At 41.5% G+C, this 11806-nt stretch overlaps 1 protein-coding gene across 2 annotated transcripts in view; it reads right to left on the reverse strand.

The window, feature by feature from the left end:
• CDH5 (cadherin 5) overlaps positions 1 to 3566 on the reverse strand; it is a 31190-nt gene extending 27624 nt beyond the window's left edge. For both annotated transcript variants that reach the window (XM_032195638.1, XM_032195637.1), the window contains exon 1: positions 3392 to 3566. The gene's annotated coding sequence lies outside the window, so the exon portion shown is untranslated. The remainder of the gene's footprint in view (positions 1 to 3391) is intronic.
• Between the last annotated feature and the right edge of the window lie 8240 nt (positions 3567 to 11806).

Below are 11806 nucleotides of genomic sequence, written 5' to 3' on the forward strand. Positions count from 1 at the left end.
TCAACTCTGGACCCTACCGTGGAGGTTGCCTGATAACACTTCCACATGTTGCTCCTAATCTTTTGTAAGACAGTTTTGCTCCCTCTCACTCTGTCTCACAAAAATACTTGTCTGGCGATAAGTCTGCCAGAGTGTCCATCCACCTGCTTGCCTCTTTGTGGTTTACTGATTGTAAAGCTAGGTTACACGCAGAGTGCCAAGACCGAAGCAGGCAGTGTAAACACCTGCAGTGGATGGATGTTTCTCTCTTTGCCCTGCCCTGAAAAACACAGTTTTTGAGCTCTTCCAGTGCTTGTGGGCTTTAATTAAACACGTAAGGGGGCATGGCCCTAGGTCTTCTCACTGCCTGCGCAACAGCTGTGTATGGCAGTGTGTGTACAAAACAGGCTCAAGGCACAGATAGCATCCATCTCAGTAGAGTGCTACAGAGAGAGCGTACATAAAATACTCAGCAAAATCTTACAAGCAGCATATAGCTTGTTTTGTGCTTATCAACAGATCTGAAATTCGTATTAAGAGGAGCGATGCTCAGGCTCTTACTGAATGAGAAGGCTGACTTACATCCCCATATGGAAGAACCATAAGCAGGATCTTGGCAAATTTTTATTGAACTTTTTGTATTTTGAGACCAGACTCATTGCAAGATTTAGGAGGCAGGTGGAAGGGGTATGGTGAGTGATGTGCATTGATTTTGCACATCGTCATTCCTGGCATTAGCCCTGCTGGTGGGTTTCCTGGGCCTGCAGTGGGGCCGGTCCTGGATCCCTTATGGCATGGCTGAGGACAAGCCCTGAGCAGGACGTCTGCCAGGTTCTTGCTATCCAGCTGGGGATGCACTAAGGTCTGCTCTCCTAATCCAAATTCTGATCAGCTTTAAAAGAGGTGTGTGGGGAATTTTTACACAACTTTTAGCATAGCGACTGTGAGCTGGTCATCTCTCTCTTTGTCCTAGCAAAGCTCCAGTTTACACAAATAATCACTCTTTGATGCCTTCTAAAGTAGAAGGGAAACCAGTGTATCAGTGGGAAGCTGGAGGGGGTTTTTGATTTGTAAACATCCAAGGATAACAAATGGAAAGGCAGTGATTTAAAAAAAATTCACCAAAACATTTTTGTTTTCAACACATTTCTCACAAATAGAGAACCTCTTATTTTTTCTTTGGTACTAACACTTAAGCCTCTGAATTAAACTTCTAGAACCTGAGTAAAAACAGAATTATGGACAAGTGACAAAAATAAGCACTAAGATCAGTTACAAAAAGCTCAGTTGCTAGAAATAATTCTCTATTCTGTGAACCTCTGCCTTCTTAGAAAATACAAAATATTATCTGGACAGATACAACAAGCTTGTAGTTCTGTAAACATGTAACCAGACCAAAATAAAATGAAGTTTTTCCATTTTCCATTTGAAATATTAATTAAAACACTGATTTGTGGATATGCAGTGCAATCCTTTGTTCCATACAGCTGTAAGTCAGGGGAGCCTCTAAACCATAACCAGGGATTTTCACCTATATCCTGTTTTCAGCTGTTTCATTCAACAGAGGCAGGATATGAAACAAACCCATCTTTTCTTTTGGCAGCAAACCCGTTAACTGTTTAGGTGGAACCTCCTTTGTCTGAGCTCTCTCTTTAGCAGTGAGCCCAGCGGATAGCTCTGTGCAAGCTACAGGTTACTGAATGGCACAGAGCTGCCTCATGGCTTACTTTCAGAGTCAGCATTTGCTTTAAAATGTTTAAGAAACAGTTTTATGATCTTAACGTTAAAGAGCAAGGCACTGGGAAGTATTTCTTAGTGCAGCGCAGCTCTAGCACTCTGAAAAATAAACCCGGTTCACGGACAAAGCAGGAATGATTTGTCGAGATTATCTTTTCCTTTTGTTTCATTTGTTGTCTTGTTTGTAAGTTCACATACAGTTCTCTAGTTACTGTACTAGTCTAAGGCTTTCGTATGCTAAATTAAAACTTTGTCCCTTTCTCCTGATGGTCACTTTTTTTTTTTTAATATTTTTTTTATTTTTTTTATGGCTGAGAAGTAACTCCTGGAGATACCTCAGATGAATTGCAAGTCAGCATTTCTGTGACATGTTTCTGGTATATTGGCTGTTGTTGCAAGGCACAAATTAACCTGAGATGAGAACCTTTTGTAAATCATTGGAGTATCCTTGCTTTTGTCTAATATTTTTTTCCTACAAACATTTATAACACCTTCTGCTTTCACAAATGCTGATACGATGATTTATAATAAATGGAAGCAGGAACGCATTGATTAACTACACCTTCATTAACTACAGTAGCAACCAACTTTCAGTGCTTTCAATAGCAGAAAATGAACAGATTTTCTCACAGAAATTCATCTTCTTCCATATCTTTTTTCCTTGCATTTCTTTCCTTCCTTTACCTTTATTACAGCGTGACAACCGGCGCTGTAAGGTGCTGTGTGCACTGACAGCCCTGCTACTGCGGACTAGAATTCTTACACAAAAAGCACTATCAGTTCATCTCTTATGCATAAATGCTTGGTCTCTGCAAGCTGTACAGCAAACTTGTTAGCTCAGGGGCTTGCTACACTGTCTGTAGGAAAAGATAAAAACCTTTTCAACCAAATTTTTGCGTCAAGCCACCATTTGTGAAATACCTTGTCAGAAAAAAATGGTTTGTTTTGGACCTCTGAGCTCAAGAAACTTTTAAAGGAAGCAAACAGAGGCTGTAAAACCTGGTAGTCTAAGGTTGAGACTTGAAGAGAGCAAGACACTGAGGTGTTTATATAAACTCTCCCTATAAGCCCTAAGCACCTCTCTTAGCAAGCGCGCTGTGCCAAAGTTGGCTGGTCTGTGTGGTGGCTTTCACCTCTTCTTGGCATTTTAATGATCAAGTCAAAGCGCCTTTTAAACACCAAGGGCAACCCTCGTTTGATGGAACACACCGTGTTAAATCTGAGCCCAGCGTACACCTGCGCGCTACAAACTGTACCAAGCCTGTAACTCTCCACACAGCAGGTGAAATCATCTCATAAACGGTTTACAGGTGCAATTTGCAATGTAATTTCTGTCTTTTTTCCATATTGAATGAACATGGGCAACATAATCTAAATATTACAGAACAGAACTACAAAGAAGCGATCCGGGACCATTGTGCTATAGCCCAGGAAGTTTAGAAATTTTCCTCTGCCAGTGTAAACCGGGAACAGCTCTGCTGTTGCCTATGCTTAATTTGGTTTATATGATAGCAGTATTAGGCCCAAAGGCTGGTGTGGATAGGTATTAAATTCATAGCCAGTCCACTGTTACTACTTAAATTCTTTAAAACGTTAGAGGCATTTTTGGTGGAGATAAGAAATCTTTACAGTTAACTTCACAGCTGAAGGACAGCAAATACTGTTTATTCCTTACCTGAGTCAGAGTTGGTGGAGCTTCAGTTTGTTCCCAAATGAGGCAAACTAAAATCAACAGTATCCCGAAATGTTAAGCAGGACAAAGAAAGTGAAGAACAAACAGAAAAATCCACTTCTCTTTTCGTTGAGCAATACTGGGAGTGTTCACAATCCAATCTCCAAGGTTTTCCATCTGGGAGTCAGCCTTTTCCCATCCTGCATCCCGGCATCCTGTTATTGTTCCAAGTCTTAGTAATTCAGAGAGAAAAGGGAGTGGAGGAAACAAGATAAAGTTAGCCTTATTATTGCTATACCGACTTATTTGTTGCTGCCTCTGATGAGGTAGCTGAATTAAAGGAAATTGGCTTTAGGAGAGACACAAAAGTCAGTAAGTTATTTAGTGTCATTTTGTAAAGAATGTTAGAAATTATCAAAAATGTTACCTTAAATAGTGCCTGATATTTGACCAGCATGGGCTATGCCTGTTTTGCACAAATGTGATATTTTAAAGTCATTTGGAGATGTCCTTTCCGTAAGGATTTTTGTATCCACAAGCAGAAGAGCTGAAGCCCACATGTGAATGAGACGAAGGTTCTTGTAAGATCCACCAATGCTGAACGTGAAAATGAAATTTAACACTGTTTTTCCCAGGTAAAATTGTGGCGCCAGATGCAGGACAGTGTGGGTGGGCCTTGCAGAAGGAGAAAGTGTTTGAATCATCCTGATCACGGTTGGTTTATGCCTCTAGACCACTCAGGCCAGTCAGGAGGGACAGATGCAGTGTTTGCGTTCCGTTACTGAAGCTGACAGTTTCAGGCTGTGCAGTTCACAGACACAGGGAAGCTCTCCAGAACCTTAGTATTAGAGACCTCAGAGTCTGTAATATTGTCACTTGCATGAGGCTTTGGTTAGGATATTGCTCAGTGAGGCCAATCTGGTGATCCCGTGGGCTGCCTTACAGCCTAGCCTGAGCACCCAAAGCCTGTGGGTTGAGGTGCCTCCTGCTCCACCTGCTGTTGCCTGACCCCTGCCTGCGTGTTAAAACCGAGCACAGAGGTGTGCCTCTGGCATGGTACAGTACAAGTGAAAGAGGATTATTTATTTTTTTTTAGTATATAACACAGAAATCTAAGAAATGTGGGACTTAGCTCAAAACCCACTTGTATTTTTTAAACAGTTACAATAAAAGTAGGCAAATGTTCAGCGTATCTTAAGTAGGACTTTAAATAATAATGATCCATGGTTAAATATTCTCTTGCTCCTATTTGTCATCACATCCCAGCACAGGTGATAGGATTGATTTCCTAGCTTTCTAGAAGGCTGAGGTTGGTTTTATTATTTCACATTTTTATGATGTACAGCAGCAGAGATGAATGGCGTTTTAAAAATTTTGATACATTAGTTATTCAGAAAAGTTAAGCAACTAATGAGAAGACATTTTTCAACGTCTTATTTAAGGAGACCAACTAGAATTAAGATCCCTTACAAGAAAATAAGCCGTTCCTATTTCACTGCTGAGAGAAGAGCAGGGAGGATGCTGATAGGGGTTTTCCAGGGAACTGCAGCTATCTGGTCAGGATGTAGCTCAATGATAAAGTGGTACCCACAGCAGACAGCTGTCCCAGATATGATTTACTTTTGCAAATGACTTCAACTGTATTTACAACCGTTGCATAGCCTTTGATGTTTGTATCTGGGACTTGGGAGTAAGCATGCTATTTAGCTAATCTAAACAAAGGATGAGGATAAGAGAGCCCTTCATGTCCATTACCCAAAGAAAGAAAGGGGAAAAGCGCTATGTTTTCTGTGCATGCCCTGAGGCAGCAGGCCTAGATTATCAAGGTTTGTTTTGATGCCTACTAAATAAGCTTTGTTTTAGGTAACTTGTTTTATCACTAGTGAAAAGTTCAAGGAAAAGAATGAGAATGCTTCTGAAGGCATTTTCAGCATGTTCTGTTTCCGAGCTCAGTAGAGTAACTGAAAACCATGAGCTCTAAGGAAGATAATTTCATTTAAATTTTAGAAACCTTATGAAAATCTCAAAGTCTTCCATATTCTGTTTAACAAATTTCATCTGTACTGACCTGTTTCTTTGAAGTTTTTTTCTGGCTATAAAGAAATGAGCACTGAAATTTTATGGAATGAGCAACCTATCTTTGCATCCCTCTCAACAGAAGGCAGAGCTCCTAATGGTTCAAAGCGCCTCATTTCCTCTATTTAATCCCATGTATTGTAGGTACCGCGCTTTCTAGGTAGTGAATTTCATCAAGTTTTCAAAGCTGCTGACACAAAATACTAGCAAGGAGGTTTCCCTGTAGACTTTCAGACTTTTTATCATTACTATCAAATCGTAAGGCTTTGGAAAAAAACCAACTTGCTTTTGCAAGCAAGGAGGTAACGTTTTAAACAAAATACTGGGAACTTACATGAGTATTGATAACAGGAAATGTCCTGTGTATGATTAGACATCAGCAGGTGTATTTACCCTCTAGATTCCTCATTTTATATTTGAAATCTTATTTAATGGTAAAACTTCTGGAAGGCAAAGGAATGAGTAAAAAACGAAGAGCATCCTTAGCATGTAGGAACTTCCCACTACTCAGTGACTCGTGCTAGGGATGAGCAAAAGGAGGGAGAACTATTTACTCTCATTCCACAGCCTTAGTCTGCTGTTGTCAAGTTCCTGTTCCAAACACCACCAAGTCTTTTGCATTGTCTGTTCAGCACTGCTGTGCAACTTCTCGACCTCGTTATATCCATCCATTCCCACTGGCTCACTTGCTCTTTTTTTCCCAGAGTTGTTCTCACAGATGTTTGTTAGCTGCTTGTTTCCGAGTTTGTGGCACCTGGATTAGATGTGCCTGGTTCAGATCAGCAGCTCTTCCAAAGGTTTCTGTCTTAGCCTGTGTTACTTCGTGGCTGGTGTCTGAGCAATCTTGCAGACTGCTTATGCTAGGAGAGTTTAAAATAGTCTTTCCTTTATTGGATGGGGTGAACGTTAGCTTCGCTTTGGAGGTGCTTGTGCACAGTCTGAGTTTGACATTTCTGTGAATCTAAAGTAATAACTGTCATCTTGTAACTGCTGGAAGGAATAATGTGTTATATCGGGCAGAAACAGAGCCCTCATTGACTATGCTAAATCTATTACATTTGACTGTTCTTATTATACATGGATACCTGGGATTGGGTTAGGATAAATTAATGGAAGCGATAACGGCACACAATAAATGTGAGATTGAATCTTGCATCTTTTTTCAGAATTACATTTTTTCTGCTGCTGAGATCAGTCAGGTGATCTGAAACTCAGATTTCATCCTGTTCTGTGTAGCCAGCAAAGCAAGATGACCCTTAGGATAATAGCTTTTAGTTACATCTTGTTTCGGTTTTCCTCTGAAGTGCTTGTTTGTTGCCCCATCTGATTAATGGTCTGTGAAGTTTGCCTCAAAGAAGTAATGGATACTAAAGTTGTAGAAACAAGTTCATTGTGTTCCTAGCCAGCAGAAGTTCCAGCAAAGTTGGTAGAAAAGCCCATGCTTTCACTGAATAAGCGTGGATTTTTTGTCATTGCAACTAACTGTAGTTACAGTGAAATTGCATCTGATAAATAAGCCCTTAATAAGCTGTTGTCAAAACTAAAGATAGCTATTGACACAGCTGCAGCTGATGTTTTGATTTGACTCTCACTGGAGGGGGGCTGTACAAGTGGCGACATGGCTGAAGAATACTTCTGCAGCGATTTGTAAGGTTCGACCTTGTAATTTGCCTTCCCAAAACCAGTGTGTTACAGGCACCCTGCAAGCGAAGGTCTGCCAAGAGTGGAAACTCAGCCACAACAATGTTACTTGTGTCCGTATTTTTATGACCAGCTAAGACCTGTGCTAGAAGGGAGCGCAGGCTTGCCGTCAGTTATAAAAATAAACCTGAAATGCTAATTCTGAACAGCTTAGATAATCATTGTAAGATCCCCTCCCATTTTAAACGTGCAGTTGTGTCTGACAGTTGTCTGAAGCCTCTCTGGAAGTAACACTGCTTAAAGTTTAAAACATAACAATTACTGCTCCATGTGGAAAGCTTAATCTCTGCAGAAAGTTGCATTGTTATTTTTGGGACTTTTAATCAGGGCAGTACTCTTAGTCACTTCCACAGGGTAAATGCTTTGCTTTTGTCACAGGCTGAGGTGCGTATCCTGCAGGGAGTCTGACTCAGCTTCCTTTCATCAGATTTGTTAAACAAAAGAATGTAGCTCCAATTATTTAATTTATTATTTATTTATTTAATATAAGGTGTATTAAAAAAAAAAAAACAAACTGCTGAGGAATTTTAGTTGAGGCTGGGGGAATTTGATGTTTTTTTGGGGCCATGTGATAGCATTTCTTTTTAATGTTTTCCAGAATAGTGCTCTGGCTGTGCCATATGCATTTCATTAAGCTCGAGCTCTCCTGGAAGGTCAAATCCCGTGCTCCTTAATCAGGCAAATCGCTCATCATATGAGAGACCTGTGGCTGCATGAAGACTGATGACTGCAGGACTTGAGTCTAATATGTTCAGTGGGGAATGGTTCCAAACTATCTTGTTTCCTTGTTTGGAAAAGACAGGAAAATAAAGATGGTAGAAAATACAGCCAAATTGTACTAAAAGTCTTCATAGCACTCTGAGCAGGAGCTGTAAAATGAAACTGCCTTACCATTGAACTGAAAGAAAGGAACAATAAATCCCTCTGATTAGTTCAATGAAAATGCAGTCCATAGGGATTTTAACAAACAGGCCTGCAGGCTAGCTGGGGCCCACTAACCTTGATTTGTGGTTTGGGTTTGAAGAACAGGTCTAATGCAGAAGTGTGAAGCTGGTCTGAAACTTTTCAGAAATTAATACTTTTATAAGCCTGGTTTCAGTGAAACTTTTTAACCCAAAGAACGTGTCTGCTTTCATTAGAAATGTTCTTTAAAAGTTACACAAACTTCTCCCACTTAAACAAAACTGATGGTAATAGTTACCTGCCATTCATCATCATAGCTGGTTGTTTCTAGAACCAGCCCAGCTTTCATCTCTGAGTGGTGATGCAAGTAGGAAGCCCATGTTTGGTGTAGAAGTTTCGCTCTGTTATCCCAGGTCTGACCTGAAACAGGTAACATCCATCTTCATTTCTGGTAAAGTGTGCGGTGCAAACTATGCGCATTGCATTTGTTTAAAAAAAAATCAACAGAACCAAACAGAGCCTCCAGCAGGGGATGGAGCGGTAGGGCTGAGGTGCTGCTGTGGCAGGAGAGGCTGGGTGGGCGGGGGCTTTGTTTAAGCCCTGCCTCGTGTTTCTCCACTCACTGTGCTCGTGTTCTGACAGTGTGCTGCAATTCCTCTCTCTGGAAGGGATGCAGTGTATCAGAAATAGGGAGCTGGAGAAAAACAGAGATATGGCCTCCTCTCTTTCCTTCCTACACTATTTACATAACTGATCTATGCATCCTGATGCTGCTTTTTCTGTGACGTTCTCCCCATTAATGGGGAGCTGAAATGTTTCACTGCAAGCTCCTGACTTCAGTGTGGGGTGATCAAGAGGAGTGGATCTCATCTCTGCGCTCAGCAGTGCTGGCTCGGTTGACTTGCTCTGAAGTTAAATGTCTGCCATGAATCTCTAAAACAAAAGAAGATTTTGGATAAACTTAAAAAAAAAAAAAAAAGGTTGAAATAATGCTGATTTTCCTTTCAAAAAGACTTAAATCAAACTTTTCTGCCTCTTAGTGCTCTGCGAGAGCCTCAGAGGAGATAAAAAGTCAGATTACTGCTCGATCTGCAAGCTTTGTGCCAAATAAAAATTCCAGACATTGGAGAGATGTCATCCCAAAAGCTGCATCACACAAATAGCTCTGTGAAGCTGGGATTTATGAGGCTAATCAAGTGCAGAGTTTTATCTTGAGAGTAAGATTTCATAGCATTAGGGGTGAAAACAGCAGGGAACAAAGAAGAGTAGGTCACAGGCTTGGGGTTACTTTCAGGGTGACTTTGGGGTGCCATTTCACCTCTGTGTCTTTCCCGACCTCGATTCACCATACCCACTTGTAAACTTGCCAGAGCAGGAACGTGTCTCGCTGTGCTTTGTTCAGTTCCAGATGAGTCCTTGCGAATAAACAAGTTCCTGGAAGGGAAACCACGCTGTGTGTGTACAGGACATGAGCTGACCCATATCTTAAATGCTTTCCTCGATGCCCCTTGAAGTCTCTAGATTTCCCTTTTATTGTATTATATCGAACTTCTGGTGCTGCAATGATTTATTCTCTGTGCATGAAGTCGTGCCATTGACGCTAACATCTCCCACATCGGGTCACGGCCATGCCCTCATCTGCCCAGATTTGTCACGCAGGTGGCAGGAGCATCTTCAGCAGCACTGTGGCCTGGTAAGGAGCACAAACACACACACACACACACACACACGCTGCCTCGCTGCTGTGGAGCCACGGCCCTGCTTGGTGCCCAGCGTGCCAGCCCCAGCTGGCTGGCAGATCGCTCTTGGGGCCGGCCAGATCTCTCTGGCATACTCTCTCATGGAGAGGGAGGGAGGCTGCGGCGCCCTGCTTGCAGCACGCGAGGTGCCGGTGATGGGGTGGAGCAGCGTGAGGTGTGGGGTCTGGGCTCTGCTGCATCACACAGACTGCGTGAGGCTTCCCGGCCTCGTACGGCATGGATCAGATGGACCCACAGCTCACTCTGCTGCCACCATGTCCCCAAGGGCACAGGATTTCAGACTGAGGTTTTGTTTTGTTAAACTAGCGCATGGGAGAAGGGAAGTAGATACATGTGCTTTATATAAAAGCTGCTCATGAATCTGCCCACTGGGCTGAGCGCGTCTGAGCGCTTGCCAAAAGGAGGGTGGAGAGAGCTGCTCTGAAAGAATTCTTGCTAAGGGGTTTAAGTCTGGGAGCCAATGCACTAATGCCTTGTAAATTGGTTCAGTGACTTTTACTCATTTATATGCACTCCCTTTATTATAGCCCCAGACCCAGGCTGCCTTATTTTTGGCTTTGCTGCCAAACACTGTGCAAATGCAGATGGTTTAAGTGTATCACTGGCGATCCCCTATGTATTGTTCCTGTTCTGCAGTCTGCATTGTGCCTCTTTTAGCCACTGAGTGTATGTGTAAGAACTCCTAATGGCTTGGAAATCAGTCAGTATGGATTTTTTCCCCTATCCTGTTGAAACTGATCCATCCGTGTGGTGGCATCAGCAGCCAGTATTTTCCTTTATTTAAACACTAGAGGCCATTCTCAGCTGTGATGCTGGTCTCTGCAGTGAGGCTGCTGTGATGTGCGCTACTTTGAATTTAGCCTTTGCAATGGAATGTAAAATACTACGTCTCAGTCTTCTGCTAGAACTGATAAAATAATATCTAATTCTTAATAGAAGAAATATATTTATAATTGCATACAAAATCCTAGCTTCTGACAGCATAGGGGGAGCACAAACCTGTTGGAAGTTCAAGAATTTAGGTTTGGGTGTTTTTGGCAGAAAGAGGTACCCTGCAAACAGCTCAGGGAAACTAGTCACAGAGATTGAAGGGTCTGGTCTATTAAATGCCAAATTTCCGTGACTGTCATCTTTGCAATGCAGTGCAAAATTCATTTTTAATCTTCTGACTACCTTTGAATTACTCAGTTTATTAGTGCTGAGGTACGGGACGGGTGTCCCCAGTCACGTGCTAACATTGCTGGTTTGTAAGTACCTCATTGCAACTTCACTAACTGAGGGAGTGATGCAGGATGAAAAATGTGTAATGAATAATGAAAAGGCTCAAGCTTTAGGGATTAATGATTCATGCTGAAATATATCTGCCCTAGACAATTTTCTTTTGCTGATATTTCATCTTGAATGTACAAATGGTTGTGCCGTGCCCATCCCTGTGCACTTTAGCAGAGATTAAAAAGAGTAAGAGTTGCCCAGTAACATCCAAACAGAATCTCAAATGGAAGAATACAGGTATTTAAAGCACAACGGAAAATTGAAGGCATTTAAATCCATGCTTGGACTTCCCAGGATTTACATAAATTTTGGAAATTCAGAGAATCAGAAAATGAATGATTTTGTGGTATGTGAAGTTTGTGCATGAGCACTTACATTAGGGTCTGTCTGAGTGCACTCCTGAAAAAACATGCCTCTAAATCATTGTGTTAAGATCTACTTACAGTAAACAACAGGAAAGATAAATGGTCATGAATTGCTGGAAGTAGATTTGCAGCTATTTCGACTTGTCACCAGTTTAATGCATTATTTACAAATTATGCTGAATTAACCTTACAAATCTGGTTTTGAAAAGAACAAAACACTTGATTTTAAAAATAAAACAACATGCACACATCACCTTTTATGTATTATTTGCACTCTCAGTGCAATGTTTTTAAATGTGCTTCAAGTGTCTTGGAGCTGAAATGTCTAGTAATTAGTAATA

Source organism: Aythya fuligula, chromosome 12, assembly GCF_009819795.1.
Source record: "Aythya fuligula isolate bAytFul2 chromosome 12, bAytFul2.pri, whole genome shotgun sequence".
Lineage (NCBI taxonomy): Eukaryota > Metazoa > Chordata > Aves > Anseriformes > Anatidae > Aythya > Aythya fuligula.